Source organism: Hyperolius riggenbachi, chromosome 6 (genome assembly GCF_040937935.1).
Source record: "Hyperolius riggenbachi isolate aHypRig1 chromosome 6, aHypRig1.pri, whole genome shotgun sequence".
Lineage (NCBI taxonomy): Eukaryota > Metazoa > Chordata > Amphibia > Anura > Hyperoliidae > Hyperolius > Hyperolius riggenbachi.
In genome coordinates, this window is record NC_090651.1 from 217,148,060 (window position 1) to 217,169,153 (window position 21,094).

The 21,094-nt window shown below is 44.3% G+C and overlaps 1 protein-coding gene and 1 long non-coding RNA gene across 10 annotated transcripts in view; one reads left to right on the top strand and one right to left on the bottom strand.

The window, feature by feature from the left end:
- The window catches only part of NTM (neurotrimin), a 1,373,850-nt gene that overhangs the window by 1,013,434 nt on the left and 339,322 nt on the right, over window positions 1-21,094 (top strand). The gene's annotated exons all lie outside the window — the stretch shown is intronic.
- The window catches only part of LOC137521314 (uncharacterized), a 64,114-nt gene that overhangs the window by 1,476 nt on the left and 41,544 nt on the right, over window positions 1-21,094 (bottom strand). For both annotated transcript variants that reach the window (XR_011022093.1, XR_011022092.1), the window contains exon 4: window positions 8,804-8,970. This is a non-coding gene — a long non-coding RNA (uncharacterized lncRNA). The remainder of the gene's footprint in view (window positions 1-8,803; window positions 8,971-21,094) is intronic.

The following is a 21,094-nucleotide window of genomic DNA, read 5'->3' on the forward strand; positions in this document are numbered from 1 at the left end:
GAAAAAAAGAGCAGCCATATGTCGCTGCTCATTTGTGAGGAGTCTGGGCTAGCATTATGCTGCACAATGACAAATAGCATGTGACTGTAAGTGGGTGCAACCAACAGCGACACCTGTGTGAAGGGTGCGAGACTATAAACCACCACTAAACAAAGTACAGAGTATATTGCTTCATTCTTCATCTGATTCCTGCTTCTTCCAGGTGCTGACTTGAGACTCAACACTGTTTCTAAGTACCTGAGGTAAAGACAGAATTTTTTGTCTAACTTTTTACACTGTTAAATCAGTCCCATATTGTCCTCTGAACAATAATGCAACCATAATGCATTACTGATTTTCTCCAACTGAGGAGATCTGACAACCTCTGCTTACGAATTGCTTACACATGTTTCCCCTTCACCAGCAGTCTTTAAAACTACACAAAGGCTTCTGTGAATAAATACATTTCCTCATCCCCTTCCTATTCTCTGCAAACATTTCACTGTGTGACACCACTCAGTGTGCAGAAATACTAAAAAATCAGGACAGATGCAAGTGAAAGTGGGTGGCTGCATGGAAGAGGAGGAATGACCAACCTGTTGCTGGAGAAGATAAAATACCTCCTTTGTTTTGATACACTGCTATAAGAGTTGAAATCTCTTAGTGGCCACACATGGTATGGGGAAGGGAGTAGAAGGAAGAAGGAAGCCTTTCTTATGTGAAAGGGTGAATTATGTATGTTATGTAAGGGGAAAGGTGACATCTACACTGATTTTTGGTTAAGGGGCAAGGCCCAAGCGGCAGGGCTGTGGAGTCAACACAAAAATCTTCTGTCACCGATTCCCCAGTTTATGAAACAACCGACTCTGAGTTGGTATCTGTGCTTGTTTTGGGGGAAATGGTGGCAGTACTTGTTGGGGGGGGGGGGGGGGGAGGGATTTCTGTGCTGGAGCCCAGGGAGGTGAGTGAGTGCAGGGGCTGCTGCAGGCATTGTGGCGCGCACACACACACACACCAGCCCATTCCATTTATGAACCTTTCTTGGGGGAGATTCATTTTATTTTTAAACAGCTGCTCAGTTTACTTTAATTATTTTTCTTACTATGATGCATCACTTTAAACCCTGAGTAGGAGTCTGTGAACTTTCCGACTACTTCCTGTGGGTAGTAAGGGTGATAGGAGACCCCCACTACCCACAGGAAGTAGTCAAGGAGCCAGGAGGACCTAGTTATTTCCTTGAAAAACAAAGCAGAATCTGCCCACCTCCACCATAGAAAGCCACAATTTGCGGCAGTGAGCAGTAATTATTGTGCTCAACAAAGGGCATCATAATTACAGTTCATTGCTGCTAATTTCTGGCCCTTGCATTGGCAGGTAGAGTGATGGAAGCACTTATTATGAGGTCAGGGAAATGATTAGGGGAACGAAAGAACAAAGTCATGGGCGTCCGCACGTCGGGAAAATTGGGGCAACTGACCTAACTGGGGGTCCCTGTCATTACCTGAACTGGGGGTCCCTGTCATTACCTGAACTGGGGGTCCCTGTCACTACCTGAACTGGGGGTCCCTGTCACTACCTGAACTGGGGGTCCCTGTCACTACCTGAACTGGGGGGCTCTTGTCACTACCTGAACTGGGGGGCTCTTGTCACTACCTGAACTGGGGGGCTCTTGTCACTACCTGAACTGGGGGGCTCTTGTCACTACCTAAACTGGGGGGCTCTTGTCACTACCTAAACTGGGGGGCACCTGTGTCTGAGGCGCTTGCAATCTAATTCTTACTATAGCCCTAGTCTAATGTCCCACCATTGCTCAGTTCATGTAAATTTGGCTCCACCCGTGACCACGACCACCCATCCTGGTCCATGGCCATGCCCATTTTTTGGCACGCACCGCATACTCAAACACCCCTCTACCCCTCCCCGGAAAATACGAAAATACGCGTTGCCGCATATGAATGCGTGCGTAATGCAGCAACGTGTATTTTTGTACGCGTTGCTGCCCGAAATAGCGCTAATTACAGTTGGGAATGCGGAAAAAGCTACACGTGGCCAGTCCTGACGGGCCTGTCGGCAAAAGCGAAACTAGCTGGCAGCGGGGTCCAGAGGATTAGTGAGTGACTGTGAGGGCACAGGACTGCTGCAGGGGGCTGGTAGAAGCCCCAGGTGAGTAAAACTCATTTTTTTTTCTGGCTTAAAGTTCACTTTAATGCCTAAGGTACCACTCCTGTCACTTTGACTCTGTTAAACTGCCACCCACGCCCCATGAATGTTATTGATAAGTTACTATTACACATGCTTCTTTGTAGGCCTGAAAGATTTTAGGAAAATATTGAATTGCAGGATTTGTGTCAGAAATTGTGATTTCGATTTGATTCACAATTTTTTTTTTTTTTCAAAACAAGCTTTAGCACTAAATTCTCAATGTACAGTAAGATTTACAAACATGCGTTGACAGAAAAAAAACCTGTTGGCTGTGGAAGATAGTTAGGTACTCCCTTTGTCCCTCCCCTTCCACCTCAGACAGTATAGTCCACCTGGGTCCCCAGAGCCAGCTAATGGTTCCACATCTTTTGATAATTCTTTCATATCGAGTTCCAGAGAAGAAGTAACGGACAATAGCCAAAATTGGTGCTCTGACTGCTGTGAAAATCTGACATTTATATATTTTTTTATTTACACTGGAGTGTACAGTGAAATGTCATCAAACTGGAGAAATGCAAAGAGAAAAAGGAATGTGGAGGCCAGAATAGACTGTCACTGGGTGTGACAGGCAGATATGAAGCCACTTCTCACATGCTTTCCTGTTTTGCTATAACTAAACAGAACAGCCCATACGTGTCATACTTTTTACAGGACTCTTACCTTGTATCTTTTGCCTGTCCAAACTGAAGCTGAAACATTTTTCTAACAAAACTTAAAATAGTAGTTTTTCTAACCATTTGAATAAGAACTGAGAACATACCGTAAAGGATACTTTAGTAAACATTTAATGTCCCAAATCAGTCATTGTCATAATAACACGCTGTGCAAAGCAGGCACAGGGAGGAATAATACAAAACTCTAGATTGACATGTGTGTGTGGGCCCGCCCAGCTGATGACGTGGAGGAAAGCAGGAGCGAGAGCCTGTGGGCGGAGTCTGCCGCCCGCTTAGCTGATAGGCAGCAGTTAGGGGAGAGAGGCGTGAGCCACCTCCTCTTGATTGATAGGTGTGCGGGTTGTCCGGTGCCCGCCCCCCACTGCTGATGACACGAGGCACTAGGCGGAGTGAGCCACTGCCAAGAGAGGGGCAGATGGGACACAGGAGGACACTGGGGACACAGGGGGGGCAGATAGGACACTGGAGACACAAAGGGGCAGATGGGACAGAGGAGCTGGTGAGACATGAGGGACACCGGTGAGACCCAATAATTGAGGGGGAAACATCTACAAGATGCTCCTGGACCATAGACGCATCAGGTCTAGTATTTTTTTTTCTCTGGTTCTTGCCCTCTAAACCTAGGTGAGTCTTATAATCCGTGGCGTCTTATAGTCCGAAAAATACGGTACTTTGTTAGCTTTCTTTAGTCACTAGCCATACCTCTTGCGCTAGTAGACCACCACATGTTGGACTCTAGAGCTAGATCACTACACCTGGTCCTAGTATGTGTAATGATCTGCTCTGCTGTCTGCACAGGCAGACAGCTTTTTGGCCATTTTGTAGCTCTGAGCGTTGCAGGTCTCTGGAAAGGAGACCTGTCTTCACTCTGCAACTTGCTGAGCTGCTGTTCTGGTGAGGAATTTGCATCCACTTGTCATGAAAATTGCTTAGCTGCTTCCTTTGATGGCTTGCAGTATAAATGCCATTTCCTTCCAGGATTCCTTGCTGGTCATGATGGTTTGTTCCTGCTAACTTGCCTGGAAATCTCAGCCCTCTGATCATAGTAGGCTTTATTGCTAGCTTAGAGTAGTTACCCATTGGGAGTGCTCCTTGCACTCCTATTTAGCGTAGTCAGGTTGTATTATCTGTTTTGCTTTGTGCTGTCTATCTGTTGCGATTGTCTTGTCGCCAGCGGCGGTCGACAGGAGATCGTTCTGTCTGTTGGGATCGCATTCGCCCTAGCGGTAGTGGCAGTGGTTCCTTCTGTACTCTCTCTCTTAAGGGTGCTAGCCAGAGCTGCGGTTGCTACTGGTTGCTCCTTCTGCCTGTCTTGTCTGGAACGAACGTTTGCTGTTGGCTCGGTGAGGTAACCGTTTAGCAAGTGTTCGATTTCTCTATTCTTTACTCTGTCTGGGAGTGTAGGCCAGAGCTGCGGTTGCTACTGGTTGCTCCTTCAGTCTGTCTTGTCTGGATCAAACGCTTGCTGTAGGCTCGGTGAGGTAACCATTTAGCAAGCGTTCGCGTTCTCTATTCATTTTCATGTTACATTGGTTAGTTAGGGTTGGCGCGTTTTTGTCTCTGTTGCGCTTCTCGTGCTTTTCGTGCGGCGACCGCGCTTAGCGAGTGCGTTTGTTATTTTCCTTGGCGTTCTGATCATTGTTATTGCTGTGTCTTTCTTGCTACACTTGTGCTCTGTCTTTAGTCGGTCTTGTGTCACTATTGGCAATCGCCACTCTTGCGATTGCGTTCCCACTTGTTTTTCGTTGTTGTGTGTTCACCGTCGCCGGGTGGCGACTAGATTGGTGGACGCACATACATTCTGTCCTTGTGCTCTCTGTCTCTCTAAGGGCTATCTTGCCCTGCATTGCTTCAACTCGTACAATTCCCAACTGGCATCTGTGGCAGTGCAGAGACTGTGTTCCTCTGCACTCCACAGCTCCATCTGCTGGTGGGAATTCCCCTCTACAGGTGCATTGCACCACTGCTGGGTTCTGTTATTTTATACGCTTGTGGGGGATTTCCGCAGTGTCAGCGCGCATCTTGTGCGCTGGCCACGGAGATAATTCCACAATCGTTACAGTATGTTATTTGTAACCCATAATGTCCCTTGGATAAAAAAAAGTGATTGAAAATGTTTTTATTTCATTGTTTTACATTTGAGATCAAATGCACGTTGAATAGAAATTGTGATTACAACATCTGCAGACACTGATCTAAAAATACCATTGGATAGCTTCGCAGCGATTGTCCTCAAATGCTTTTCATTTGAAATGTGGTTTCTACAGCTGAAATTCTCATCCTAATATTTTGATCACAAAACTAGAAGGACCAGAATACAGGCAGTACTTTCGAGCTTTGTGGGTGTAGCTGCTGCTGTGACTGTATCTGCCCCACTGTTTAAACTACAAAGGGGGAGTCACAGTCTGGAACACTTGTATGAAAATCAGGGCCGCCAGGAGCATGCCTGATTGGGCCGAAATTGGCCGCATGTATCGATCGGCCGTGATAATCGGGTGTTGTGATCGAACAGGTGCATGGTGGTAATGGGTGTGTGATATCTAGACAAGCAATGAATGGAACAAAACCCTTGGTGGTGTTCCCCCTACTGTATAAACGTGCGGTGGGCGACATTGGACAGGTAAAGTAAAAATGCACACGCGGGGGGGGGGGGGGGGGGGGGTATAGCGGGGTACATTTATACACTAGAAGGGCAGCGGCAGATGCGGCTGATACCCAAGGGATTGCAAGCTGAAATCGATTGGGAATTGGCCTGTGGTGTCTGGGCAGCTGAAAGATCTCTCTCTAATCAGGTTTGATCAGAGAGAGAAAGATCTGTCTCTTGATTGAATCTGCCCATCATCACTAGATCTGTGGGCACCTTTAAACACTTAGAGGCAGAGGGTTAGCAAGACAGCCAGGCAATGTGCATTGTTTAAAAGGAAATATGTCAACTTCCATATCCCTCTCACTTCAGATGTGCTTTAACTGCTCCGGACTATTCTGTCACTGTCAGAAGGCCCATTTGCAATTCGTGCATCAGTAACTGTTCCTTATACTCCTCAGATATATTGTCTTCCATTTAGGCTTGCATAAGGTCCTATCAGAATACTATGTATCTCTCACAATCCACTGTAAGAGTTAAAGTGATAAAGTGTGAATAAAACGGGCCCAATGTGAGGCAGTAAACAAGATGGTCCTTTTTTTCCTGGCCCTTCTCCTACTCCGTACAGGCAGAATTCATAAATAACAATCACTGCGCTGAACATGCCAGCAGAGCAATTAACTGGCCCATAAAAATAATGACAATGCTTTGTTTAAGTCGCCAGTGTCTTGCGGTGCCAGCTCTGCAGAGCACTGTTGTGTTAACCCTTTCCCTCCATGTTCGCTCTCTTTGTTTGATACAGTGATTTCATTCGCTGATATGTCTCTCCATTGTATATCTGTTTCGTTCTCATTAGTTTCACGGACAAAAGACAAGGAGGGAGAGAGGGCGGCTGCGGTCAAGTCTACGAAATGTAGAGCGCCACTCTGCGCGGCTCACTTTACAGAGCTTGTCAGAGAGGGAGAAGCTGTCTGCGGGCTGCCGCTCACCTTTTCATCATTCTCTGTGTACTGTCTGCCTTTATCTCTCTCCGTGTTTGCCCCGTCCTTCATTCTCCTCTCTCTGCTTTCCGGCGGCCGGTGTAAAGCTCTGTGGTGGGTGTTTACGCAGAGCAGTGCAGAGCGCTACGTGTCCTGTGCTTTACAAAACACCTTCCAGCCCCGCTAATGATTGTCACGTATTCATGAGCTGCCAGTGCATTAGAATAGAGGTGAATGACAAGAATCAGACTCCTCAGGCACTGAAGTTGCCATGCCAGCTGCTTGGAAGAACTTATACATAAGCAAATAGCAGAAAACCAATGCATAATACATAAGGTGCTGGCTAAGATGAGCTGCAGCAAATGTTCCCAATTCCACTATATGTGTCTCTCCTAAATATAATCAATATACACGTGTCCCAGCAATAGATTAGCTGTGTATGGCTGCAGATTCTGGAAGGACACTATTCATTGCTGCGCATGTTACTTCCTGATTACCACTCCTTTCCCTGTGTACAGTATGTATTTAAGATTGTAAAGGCCAGAAAGTTAAATGCAAAACTTTATCATATTTAACTACTTCAGCCCACGGGTTTTTTTTACCTTATGGACGAGAGGAATTTTCATATTTCAGCTCTCCTCCCATCCTTTTATTCCCCAATAACTTAATCACTGCTTATCACAATGAAATTACCTAAATCTTGTTGTTGTTTTTTTACACCAATTAGGCTTTCTATGGGTAGTACATTATGCTAAGAATTATTTGATTGTAAATACATTTTAATGAGAATAATTAGAAAAAAATGGAAAACCTTAATTATTTCTCAGTTATCGCCCATTATAGTTTAAAATAAAACATTAAACTGTAGATGAAAGCTACACATTTTATTTTCCCATTTGTCCCGGTTATTGCAACGTTTAAATTATATCCCTAGCACAATGTATGATGTCAATATTTTATTTGGAAATAAAGGTGCATTTTTTTCAGTTTTACTTCCATCACTAATCACAAGCCCATCATTTAATAATAATAATAATATACCTTCTTGACATACATATTAAATAAATATATTCCCTATTGTATGTAGGTGTAATTTCACTATTTGGCTACAAGATGTCCTCGCGCATTATTTTCTATAATTGTACAAAAAAGTACACTAAATAGGAAGTAATGCGTTGCAATGTTACTTCGGAAGTGACGCAGGCAACTCATTGATGCCTGAGGTCATGGTGGCCTAGAAGGGAGATGAATGAATGGGAACAAAGTTCTGATTCATTAATCTAACGATCGGCGGCAGGAGCAGTGGTAACAAGCGAGTGGGAGGCAGTGATCATTCTTGGTGGACATGCACAGATTGGCTCAGGGGACTTTTTTGTCTTGCCACCAATCCCCCTGTCGCCGGGACCATCAGGATCACGGACTTTCCTTCACACAGTCCTCCAAACTGCAGGGAAGTGAGCCTCACGTGCCTGCGGCTGTAGCAGCACCTGAGGCGGACATAAGGGTCACGTCCCTGCAGCCAAAGTGGTTAAATTGTGGCAGATTATTATTTACTTGCACCTTATTCCTCCAGCAACAAAATGTGAGAATTCTGTACCTGAAGTAAAAAAGACAGAGCCTATCATGTAAGTGATACAGGACTGTAGGGTCTCAGGGATAAATACTTACCTGGTCTGTCCCCAGGTTTAAATTGATTTGTCCGTTTTTAACTTGCATATATGTGCATAAAATTTTTAATACATTTGCATAAACTTGAAAAATCTGCATATCATTGATCATCCCTACTGGTCTCCCATAATTCATTCATGGCAGGTAATACCTCCGCCCCTTGGAATTGAAGGCGTGACAGTATTGTTTTTATTTCTTTTTTCAAATTTTTTCTGAGGCTTTGACCAGCCCCATCTGTGTTGCCACGACCCGCCACTAGCTCGGCAGCCGCAGCTTAATTGGTGGCTGCTGAGCTGAGGGTGGGCTGTGGCAACAGAGGTGGAAATTTCAGAAGTCTTCAGCAGACATTGGAAACATGGCTGCTGCTGCATTTCTGAGGATGGGGGCGGAGCATCACCTGTGTCCCAATTACATTGGATTAATTAAGTTCTTAGCCTGGTGGTCGATTTCTAGTGACAGGCAAAAAGTGGTAGATTCTAGTGCAAGCAGGTAGGGATCAGTAAATTCTAGTGGCAGAATACATTCTATGGACATGTGGGTAGTGATACATTCTAATGGAGGACAGATATTACAAGCTACATTCTGTAAAAAGAACCACCTGGAATCCTCAAATGTACCAACATACTGTATGTAATACAACTTGACATGTTATCCTCTTATTTTTTCCTTGTCATACAATAGATTGCCCTGCAGGTAGGACCTCCCGTCGGGCTTACCACATTTGCTATCCAAAGGGCTGCTACTGGCATCCATGGTGTCCTGTTAACTTTATCATCAGCCTCCAAGTGATTTAATTTCCAGCACTTCCTTACTCCGTCAGCTCTTTCCATAGTCTCTTGGGTCCCTCTGCTGGTGTACCAGTGGCCACACAGGGTAGCTATTCCTGTTGGGTTTTTAGAATAGTTATCTTCATCAGAAGTCATTACATCTTACTGGCTGGTAGGTTGTAGTTGTTACACTCTAGTGATAGGCAGGTAAAGATTGATAGATTCTAAAAATGTAAATATCTTATTTTAAAAAGATATGGTATGTTGACTGTATTTTCAACTAAATAGAGGTTTCAACTTATTTGCACATTATTATTAGTGATGATCGTAATGTTTAAATTTCGCTGATGTTGAATCTCATGTAAAACTTCACAATTATGATTACACATAATTACGATGTTGAAATTTATTGAATTTTGAGTAATCTGTTCTTACACAAAATCACAAATGTAGCAGGCATAATTTTTCTCATAAATTGTGAAAAATGGTCTGTACAAACCGGAATAGTGGAAACAAGTAAAAAAGAAAAAAAAAGCTTTTCAAAAAGACCCTGTCATTTATAAAAAAAAAAATCTATTTTAAAACATTTAAAGAAAAAGGTTTTTTTAAATTTGGTAAAATTACATTTTGCCGCAGTATACTTCACTTTAATATATACAGAGCTCCAAATATGCATTTTAAGAAAGCAGTGGGGTCCCCTTCCCAAGCCTCATTAACCCCTTGTCATCCATGCAGGATTGCATAGACAGAATTCAGAGACTGGACCATGTGGAGCTCCACTACCTGAGCTATACGAGACCCCATGGTCCATGATGTGGGGGTCTCTGGAAAAGAGGCAAGGGAAAGCTTCCCCCTTTGCCTCTTGGTTATCTAGAGGTGTCCCCCTAACAAGGTAAGTATTTTTTTGTTTTTTTTTGTTTTCTCGATTCTGGATTGCTAGTTGAAAATACGATTAATTCCCCTGTGGGGCTGTAAAAATTTAGATTGGACATGCTTTACAAATGTTATTGTATTGTATTATTGTATTGTATTGCTTTAATTTCTTCTCCAACTCCCATGAAAAACTGCCATTTGTAGTTTTCTACACTGTCCCTACAACAGCAAAGCACGTATAGGACCATTTCAGGACACTTTCGCGCCCAGCCATGGACAGACTCAAAACGTCAAAAAGCCACACTGTGCATTTTAACTGGCAAACGCGTGCAGAAAACTAGGTATGTGTAAACACCATGCAAATGAGGCCTTTGGCTTGGTACTCAATATGCTGGAATGACTGTATATCCATATAGGACACATACTAGTACTCCCTCTAGATTGTAAGCCTTCAGGCAGGGTCCTCCTCTTTGTGTGTCCTACCTGATCACGCACCTCCATTACTGTGCACCCATGCTATGCATTTGAGTGAACTCAACTTGCCTAATCTCCATACTCCCATCCCGTGACTGACTAAGCATTACCTTGTACTCCTACTGTGCTGCATGATCTGGTTTTTCTTGTATTCCTGTATTGTCTTATTGCTGTATGTCACCCCTAAATATTGTCTGTAACTTTAATGTCCAGCACTGCATAATATGTTGGCGCTTTATGAATACAATAAATAAATACTCCAGTGCTCCATGGCAGTGCTCCTTGCACCTGCTGCAAATGGAGAGTGGACACAAGTCACGCTATAGCAATGCATCTGCTGTCCGAAAGAGTCATGCTCGGCAGGTTTTTGTTTTTTTTAGCCATTGGTCTGCTTCCATCTAGTTCAGGAAACTGTCCAGCATCAAACTTATGCCTCATTCCCACTATGCTTCCTGGATAACAAGTGTGCACACTATGCATTATTTAATATCCTGGAAACGTTCTGTTACGTATGCATTTTCCACACTTTATTCATGCGTTATACAGATAGCATGTTTGAATAATGCCATCAGAGGCTTGGACATTCTCATTGAGTTTTATGGGCAGGGGGTTTGCGTGTGCTAACACATTGTATTATTGTACAACAGTTACTCTATCCAGCTCCTCTTTGACCTCTCCTCAGCATTTGATACTGTAGACCATCCCCTTCCTTTCCAATCCCTACAGTCCTTGGGCATACATGGCCCTGCCTTGGCTTTGATCTCTTCTTAACTCTCCAATCTCTTCTTCCAACGATTCCTCCTCAACGCCCCCTGTCCTAGGCCCCCTTGTGTTCTCAATATACACTATCTCCATTGGCAAAGTCATCTGCTCCCTGTACTTGAAATACTACTTTTATGACAACTCAGATTTACCTCAATACCCCCTGATATCTCCTTCACCACCATGAACAAGGTCTCCTCATGCCTCTCAACTATTTCCTCCTGGATGCTAGCTAGGTTCCTGAAGCTTAACCTAGACAAAACTGAGCTCCTGATCTTTCCAAACCATTATGCTGCACCATCCTGGATATCCACCTCACAATCAATAACATGACCATTCGGCCTATCTCCCATGCTTGTTGCCTGGGCGTCACCTTGGGCCTTCTTCCTTCCTTCTTCCCACACATCCAAAACGTCACCACAGCCTACAATTTCCACCTCCGCAATATATCCAAGATCCGCCCCTTCCTGATCCTAGACACTACCAAGCTGCTCATCCATACCTTCATCATCTCCCGCCTTGATTACTGCAACTCCCTTCTGTCTGCCCCCCCCCCCCTTGAAACGCATTGCCCCCCCTTCAGTCAATTATGAATGTGGTTGCCAGACTCATCCATTCTTCTCTCTGCTCTGCATTCACATCAACCCTCTGTAAATCCCTGCGCTGGCTCCCTACCCAATTCAGGAAAGGTTCAAGATTCTGTGCCTCCCTCTGAAACTTTCCTTTTTTGGAAGAAATTATAGTGCGTCTATGACAATTCTCCCATAGATACTATATCTATTTGAGACACTTCCAATTCGAGTACCAATAACTACTTTACACTCCCTACAAAAAAAAATCCTACGCTACGTGTTGGCTTCCAAATATCATCACTCAGTCTTGCTGACCCAGAGGGAGTATGGAGGACTTGGGAGTCCCTAACATTACCAAATATTATCAATCAACGCACCTGAGGCATTTTGTCCCTTGGGGCCCATTGCCAAGCATTTTCCAAGTGGATGGAAATTGAAAAACAATGTCTTGCTCAGTTCCATCCGTGCTCACTCATGTGGTCATTCCAGAACAATTCACCTAATACGTGTCCTTGTTGAAAACTATTAAATTTACTAAGAGCATTTGGTCATACTGCAAACTTCGATTTTTCCTAGCTACAAAGGCTTCTAAATTGATCAATATTTTGTTTAATCCAGACCTACAGTACCTTCTACAATTTCCACCTATTAAGTACCGACATGGTCCAAGGAGGATGTCTTTCAACTTAGGCACCTTATAGGCCCTTTGACTAGACAACTAATATCAGAGGAGCAATTCCAATTAACCCCCTTTTTAGTTTATGATTATCAACAGGTACAACATTATGCTCTTTCAAGGCCTAGCCCCATTTCATAAACTTACTTTTTTTGAAAGGTTATGTGCAAAAGGGCGTACTCATACACACCTTATATCTTCGATATATTGAATCCTTAGCATACCTCCTTTAGATCAGCCTGTCAATCACAAATATTAGGCCAAGTGGTCACAATACCTGTCTATAGATATTACGATGCCTATGTGGAAGAAGCTATGGAATACATCCTCCCTGCTCCCTACATGTACGACTTATAAAGAAAATCATTATAATGGCCTGGTGCACACCAGAGGAGTTTTTCTGAGCGTTTTGAGTTTTTAAATCTGCTGCTAATGTTATCCTATGTGTCTGTGCACACTGGAGCAATGAGGTTTTGTAAAAAACCCATAGCATTACATTGGGAAGAGCTTTTAGAGGTTTCAAAAGCTCTTCCCAATGTAATGCTATGGGTTTTTTTACAAAACCTCATTGCTCCAGTGTGCACAGGCACATAGGATAACATTAGCAGCAGATTTAAAAACTCAAAACGCTCAGAAAAACTCCTCTGGTGTGCACCAGGCCCTATGTCCTTTTTCTGTGGTATAGGACCCTGGATGTTATTAATAAATGGAACCCTAACATATTCACTTTCTGCTGGAGATGCCAGACCGTCAGAGGTGCTTTATTACACATATTTTGGGATTGTATACACATTGTGCCTTTTTAGAAATCAGTTGCCCAGTTACTAAGTGAGGTTTCCGGATATGCAGGTTGGACACGTCTCTCACCCTGCTCTTGGGTCGACCCACTTCCACGGCACTCGTGTAAAGCCAATAAGCTTATGGCTGTCATTTTTTATGCCGCCAAACAATTTATTGCAGCATTATGGCGATCCCTATCTCCACCGACAAGGGATATGTTGATTGAAAGTTTTAGAGGTAAAAAAGATGACAGCAAGGCTAAATAATACTGTTGATAGATTTGATAATATTTGGTGCCTGTGGGATATCTGGAAGATAGTAGAGCACTATGGCCCCCTTATGTAATACAGTCTGACTTCTATCGACATTCGGATCTTGCTTAATTTACTTTTTCATGATAATTTTTTCTTTTCTCAAACAGATCATCGGGGGCTCTGTATGGCTGACATTGTGGTGAAACCCCTCCCACAGTGTGATGTCAGCACCAGGGTGCTGACATCACACTTGTGGGAGCCTTGTTGTATTGTGGAAAATAACAGCTGTTTGCAACTGCCAAAAAAGCAGCATCTCCTTTCACTGACATCACCTGCCAGCAGTAAAAATGTCGCCATGTGATAAATGTCAGAATGTAAAACAATGGCCAATCAGTGACTCAGGGCCCGTTTCCACTATTGCGTCGCGAAAAACGTGTCAACGAATCTGCATGGGGTTGCAGATTCGTTCGCGTTTGTATGCGGATTTTAACGCGGATTCACTCGCGATTTGCACTATACGATTTCAACCAGGTCAATGCCGGTAAGCATTGACATGGGTTTTTATGCAGAAATGCACATGGAAACACATGGAAAACCGCAAGACTAAAATGCTTGCGGTTTTCCTATTAATTACATTACCGACGAATCGCGTGCGGGTCTGCGGCGTGCAAATTCTGATGGGCCTGCCGTGCAGATTTTTTCTGCACGACAAACCGCACAGAATACCGGAGAATGGGAAACAGGCCCATCCACTTCTATTGCTTATGCGAATCTGCATGCAGAAAACACATGCAGATTTGCTGTAGTGGAAACAGGCCCTCAAACATTTATAAATAATTATTGTAAACATTAAGCACTTTTTTCATTACATTATTTTCACCAGAGTTCCTCTTTAAATGCTTTTGTTCTTGCTAAGATATTCTTACAGTGTTACTTGTATTGTACATGTGGCGAGTTGGCCTGTTAGTATTTATTTAGTAATTATTCTGTTTGTTCTCTTGTCTTTTTTATTTACCAGTGGATATTATGTATTGTATGTTCTTGATTGTCTGTCTGTTTTATGCATTATCCTGTATGACGCTTCTGTTATACATTTAAAAATTCTGTTTGCTTATACTTACAGTATTATGAACAATTAATAAAAATATTTAAAAAAAAAAAAAATCTGTAACTGGCCTATAAATCTGTGCACAAAACCTGCCCTACCTACATCTTGTTCATAGGTTTTCACCTGGCTGCCCCTTCCAGTCTTCCAACGACCTTTGCCTAGCTGCCCCGTGCATTTCCCACTCCCATGCACGCCTGCAGGATTTCTTAAAGTGACCCTGAGACAAACATTATTAAAAGATTTATACATACTTGGGGCTTCCTCCAGCCATCACACCATCTTCCTTCGCCTTCTGGTTCTCCTGTTACAAGCCCTGCGTGTGTGTGCTCCGTCGCCGGGAGTGCTCTGTGCCTGCGCAGAATGCTCCCAGCTGCGGGAGTAGGGGGAGTATTGCATATGCGCTGACTGGCCCGACTTGCCATGCTGACGGGGCTTGTAACAGGATGTGGAGGAAGACGGCTTTGGAGGATTCGGTGTGGAGGGGGCTGGAGGAAGCCCCAGGTATGTATAAAGCTTATAATAATGTTTGTCTCTGGTACACTTTAAGAGCTGCCTCTGCCCTATGGAACTCCCTTACACCGCCCGTCAGGCTTGCCCCCTCCTTTAACACATTCGAGCAAGATGGCCAAAATCCAGCTTTTTAAGATGGCATACCCACCCCTACCACTCAGTAACTCATCTACAGCCCTACCTAGTGTGTCCATCCCCTCTCCTCTTAGATTGTAAGGCCCCATGTGTTGCCCCGTTATTGTGCTCCTTTCCTATATCCGCCGATGATCATGTATCTTGTACCCCATTTGCCTTGTATAACTTTGTCCTATGTTTTATAACCTTGATATGTTATGTATGCCATCCTTTGGACGAATGCAGGTGTTTATTGTCCAGTGCTGCTTAATATGTTGGCACATTATAAATATAATCAATATTAATATAACACACAATGTAAACGAGGCCACAAAGTGTAAAGGTGCCCATACATTGGTTGAGAGGTGGGAGTTCAGGGAGAGGATCTATGCCATCCTGATATTGATAGTTTGCCTGTCCTACCACTGTGCACCTCCTTACAGTTTCAGTACTAGATAAGATTTAAATAGAACTATTTTCTAATATATATGTGGCCTAAGCTAGCTGCATACTACTCAGTGCATCACCAAGCTAGGATAAACATAGTACATTGCTGCTGCTGGGACAACCGAATTGATCACACAAAGGTGCACCAGCTGCCCAGGTATTGCTTTGCCTGAAGTGAGAGCCCGATCCAGCAAACCACTACTGATCATGGACACCTTTATGGCCAGTTTACAGTGAGGCTATGTCCAAAGTGACATGTTGTAGTGTGTATCCTATAAATACAGGATCATAATGGAGGGTAAAAGTAGCACTTCATGTTATGCTTGTGGTGTGAAGCATACAGTACACACAAAGTTAACAGGTCAAAATCCGCCACCCTCCCCAACCTGGATATCACACCCTTCCCTCTCTCCGACCATCACCTTCACCATCTCCCCATCCTGCTGCCCCCACCCTTCACCACCCTTGGGTCGTTGGCAGAGAGATCTGCGTAACCTAGACCCAACTGCACTAGCCAACCCCCTCTATTCCCTTACGTCCATGGTCCCCAACCTAACCCGCCCAAACCACAATGTTGCCAAACACAACCAGGCCCTTTCAGCAGCCCTAGATATTGCTGCACCCTCCATCTTCCACCCCATTTTCAACCCCCAACCCTGGCAGAACACACCCACTTGCAACCTCCAAAAACAGACACAAGCCCATGAACCCAACGGAGGAAATCCCGCTTCAACTCCGACTTTTTGAAGTACAAGGTAAACCTGCAGCTGTTCTGTTCTGCATTAACTTAATCCAAACAAAAATACTTTGCTGTCTCCCGATCGGATCCCAAGCCTCCAACCCTCGCGCCTCTTCACCATCTTCAATTCCCTCCCAGCCACTGATCTGTCCACCCACTTTACTGATAAAACAGCTAGCATTTAAAGTGAGATCTTCTGCCTCCACTCCACCACTTCTTCTTCTTCTCCCCCGCATACCTCTCCCCCACCCCACCCACAACTCAACAACTTCACTCCTGTCACAAAGGATGAGGTCAGCCACTTCCTAGCTACTTCTACAACCTCCAGCCCCCTAGATACTGTGCCATCAATTGAGTCCCTCCACACTTCCCTGTCCTGGCTGCTGTCCTCACCTCTCTATTTAACCTCTCCCTCTCCACTGGCACCTTCCCCTCTGATTTCAAACAGGTCACTGTACTTTCCCTACTAAAAAAAAACCCTCACTGGACCCCTCTCTCCCATCCAGCTACCACCCTATCTTCTTCATATTTTTTGCAGCTAAACTCCTGAAGCATCTAGTCCACCAACGCATAACCCATTACCTTGTCTCCAACTCCGTTTGATCCCTTACAATCGGTCAGCCTACTCTACCGAGACTGCCCTCAACAAGGTCATCAACGACCTCACACTCACCAAGGCCAAAGAAAAACACACCATCCTTCTCATCCTTGACCTCTCATCAGCATTCGACAGTCGATCATTGCCTGCTTTTCCAATCCCTGCAATCTGTGAGTACCCAAGAACCTTGCCCTAGCATGGTTCTTCCAACTCTCAAATTGCTCCTTTAAGACCGCCTTCAATGTTTCCTGCTCAACCTCCACCTCCCTTTCAGTTGGGGTCCCCCAAGGCTCTGTTCTTTGCTGCCTGCTGTTCTCTATTTACACCGCCTCCATCTACAAAATTATCTCCTCTCTGGGCTTCAACTATAACCTATATGCAGCTAACACCCAGGTTTACCTCCATACTACGGACCTCTCCACAACCACCATGGAGAAGGTATCCTCCTGCCTCTCAGCTATCTCATTCTGAAAGTCTGCCAGGTTCCTAACGTTAAGGGCTCATTTCCACTATCGCGAATTCGCATGCGTTTTTCGCATGCAAATTCGCATAGCAATACAAGTGAATGGGACTGTTTCCACTTGTCAGGATTCCTTTGCGTTTTTCTGTGCAGAAAAAATTCGCATGGCAGAGCCATCAGAATTCGCATACCGCATACCGGTATGCGAATCGCATACAGCGTATTTAATAGGAAATTCGCATGAGGTTTGGGCATGCGAATTTTCATGCGAATTTGCATAGAAACAATGGAAAAGCACACCAGCACTGCCATGGTTAAATTTTCATACATCGTCATCCATGGGAATTCGCATGCGAATTCGCATGAAAATTCGTATAGACCCGCATGCGAAATTCGCATCCGCATGCGAATTTTTACTGCGGCAATTCACACCGCACAAGTGGAAATGCAGCCTAAACCTGGATAAAACAAAACTCCTAATCTTCCCGCCCCATGCAGTATAACCCCCCACGGGCATCTGTCACTTTTAACGGCCCTAACTATCTCCGTCAAGAACCCTTCAATGTAACCCCCTTCCTTTCATGTCCCTCCCTCCCTCCCTCTAGTTTGTAAGCCTTTGGCAGGGCCCTCTCCCCTTGTGTATCATACTTGATTGTACCACTCCAGTGTATGATCTGGCATTGTATTACTACCTGTATTGTGTTGTGTATCTTGTTGCTTATTACCTGTACTGTGCTGTCACCCCTGTTATCATTGTCAGTAATCCTATGTATTGTACATCGCTGCGTAATAGGTTGGCGCTATATAAAAGTAATAAATAACAATATGTATGTTATGCACTGCTTTATGCTCACTGATTTCGCTGCACTGCTGACGTGCCGATATGATCGTACCAATATTACAATATAATTTCATCCCATTAGCAATGCAATCATATTGTCCTGCGCAATGCAAAGCTGTGAACGTAACCTATGTGCGCTAATTCAGACATCCGTTGCCAGACAGACTCTGTGCTTTCTTAGGGCTGGTTTACGCTGAGAGCTTCGCGTTGGAGCTCCATGCTAAGCATCAGCACACATCTGTTGCACAGCACAGGTGATGGAATTGTTTGTTTTGCTATGGGTCAGTTTACATATATGCATTTTACTGAAAGCTTTTTCACAACGTACTGCTGCATGCATTTTGTTTGTACATTGTGGACCCAAAACATGCATAAACACATGACAAAAATGCATACCAACTAAAAGAGAAGTGCAAAACAACTCATCAGTTAAAATGTATGCATTTATATTCACTTTCAGTGTAAACCAGCCTCTGTTATGACAATGTATCAGTGCACTGAAAATGCATGCAGCAGTGCATTATGCATGCGCTGCAACAGACGCATTGTTGTTACGCTGTAATGCCTCCCAGATATGGTGCCAACTGATGCGCCGGTGCAATGCATTTACGCTAAACCGGCCTTTATACTTGTGCTGTAAAAAGATAGAAAAACAGGTACATAATACAAATGGATAAATTTGACATTAAAGAGGACACAAACTCTTGCACATAATGAAAAGTATTTATTCCACATATAGTTGCTGAATAAATTTTCTGCTCTGTTTGTTTAGCCAAATCAATGTGTCTAATTAGTTCTTATCAGCATGGGCATAACAATAGGGGATGCAACCCCTGCCCCGCGGGGGAGCCCCCTCAGGGACTTTTTGGTGGGCAGTAGGGGTCGCAACATAAGAGAGCTTTGCACATCGGTGGGGAGGGGAGACATTCCCCCCCCTCTCTCCTCTGCGCTCCCCTCCTGCAATCATTAGTGGCAGCAGGCTGGATACATACCTCCATTGCGCCAGAGGTCTCCGATCAGTAAGTGTTTCATATAAATAGGAAGTAACATGAAGCACTTACTCATCGGAGACCTCCGGCGCAATGGAGGTATGTGTCCAGCCTGCTGCCGCCCGCCTGCTGCCACTAATGATTGCAGGAGGGGAGCGCAGAGGGTAGAGCACGAGGGGAGGGGGTGGAGAATGTCCCCCCTCCCCGCCGATGTGCAAAGCTCTCTTCTTATGTTGCGACCCCTCCTGCCCACCAAAAGGTCCCTGAGGGGGCTCGGGGATTTCTAGTTACGCCCCTGCTTATCAGCAAATTTGAATAGACTGTTGGAGAGCTCTGTCTAGGCAGCTTTCCCCATACAGTAAACACTGAGGCTTAACCCTTCCAGTGCTTTCTGCAAGAGTGAAAAAAATAATAATTCATGGGGGATTTCTTAGGACTTTGATACGTTGTAAAAAAAAAAAATTTTCCCATAAAGGTTATCATGCTCTAGCTAATCTTTTAAAGCAGAGAGGATGTTTTGAGTTTAGTTCCACTTTAATATGTACTGTTGTCTTATGCAGACACTCAGCAGTGGCATAAAGAATGACGAGGAGCGACCTGTCTTTTCCAGCTTAAAGGGAGCCTTAACTGAGAGGGATATGGATGTTTCCTTTTAAACAATACCAGTTGGTTGTCAGTCCTGCTGATTTCTTAGGATGCAGTAGTGGCTGAATCACACACCTGAAACAAGCATGCAGCTAATCCAGTCTTCAGTCAGAGCACCTGATCTGCATGGTTGTTGAGGGTCTGTGGCTAAAAGTATTAGGGCTCGTTTCCACTATTGCGGTGCGGAATCGCCTGGATTCCACCACTGATGAAATCGCATGCGGATGCGATTCCGCATGCGGTTTTTGCCGCGAATTCACATAGGTGAGGGTATATGCGATTTTAACCATGTCACTGCCTGTGTGAATTTACATTAGTACCTATGCGAATTCGCGGCAAAAAAACGCATGGGGAAACGCATGCGATTTCCCTATTAAATACATTGTGTGCAATTCGCCTGCATTCCACACACAGGCGAATTCTGCAGGGTGTTCCGTGCAGATTTTCTCTGCACAATAAAACGCTCCGGCAGACGCATAAGTGGAAACAGGCCCATTCACTTATATTGTCTATGCGAATCCGCATACGCAAGACGCATGCGGATTTGCGATAGTGGAAACGGGGCCTTAGAAACACAAGATCAGCAGGGAAGTCAAGCAAGGAAAAATCCATATCCTTCTCAGTTTAGGTTCCCTTCAATATCCACAACAGAAAAGGTTTTGGTTGAAGTTGACTCTTATAATGCATATAAAGTGGAGCTGTTATAAGACGTCTCCCCTTTAGGCACCTCTAAGCCCTGTGATGCCCCTCCATCTTGTTAGACATTCATTGGACATGTGTAAGTATGTAAGTAGAAAGATGCCTCCATTCTCTTTTATCAAGAATCTTTAATCATGTCCTGAAATTTTAATGCAATAAATGAAACAGATTTTTGTCGTATCCACATGCTCAGTATACAGCGCAGTCACTTCTAGATGGGCTTGTGATGACCATTAACCAGAGTCTAATTGTCATTATCAATTGTTAATGGCCATTTATGAAATGTGGAATGAGGCCTTGGTGATTGAAGCCTTATTTTTATGGCTACTAATGAAATCTGTTAATGGAAGATGGAACGCTGTGTGTGAGTAGCTATTCCGATATGCCACTCCAGATGACTCGCCTAGCATAGCTGACATTATTCTGCCACCTGTCTGGGGAACAGTTTACAGAATAGATTCAATCTTTCTAAAATACATACATGCCTCTGTACTGGAGAGCTGGGAAGAGGGGCGGACCTGGGCCTTTCAGGAGGCACTCCAGTTTCCTCCCACATCCCAAAAACCTTGGATAAGTGAATTGGCTTCCCTCTAAATTGGCCCTAGACTATGATACATACCCTACACGATACATACATATGGCTATGGTAAGGACTAGATTGTGAGCCCCTCTGAGGGACAGTTAGTGACAAGACAATAT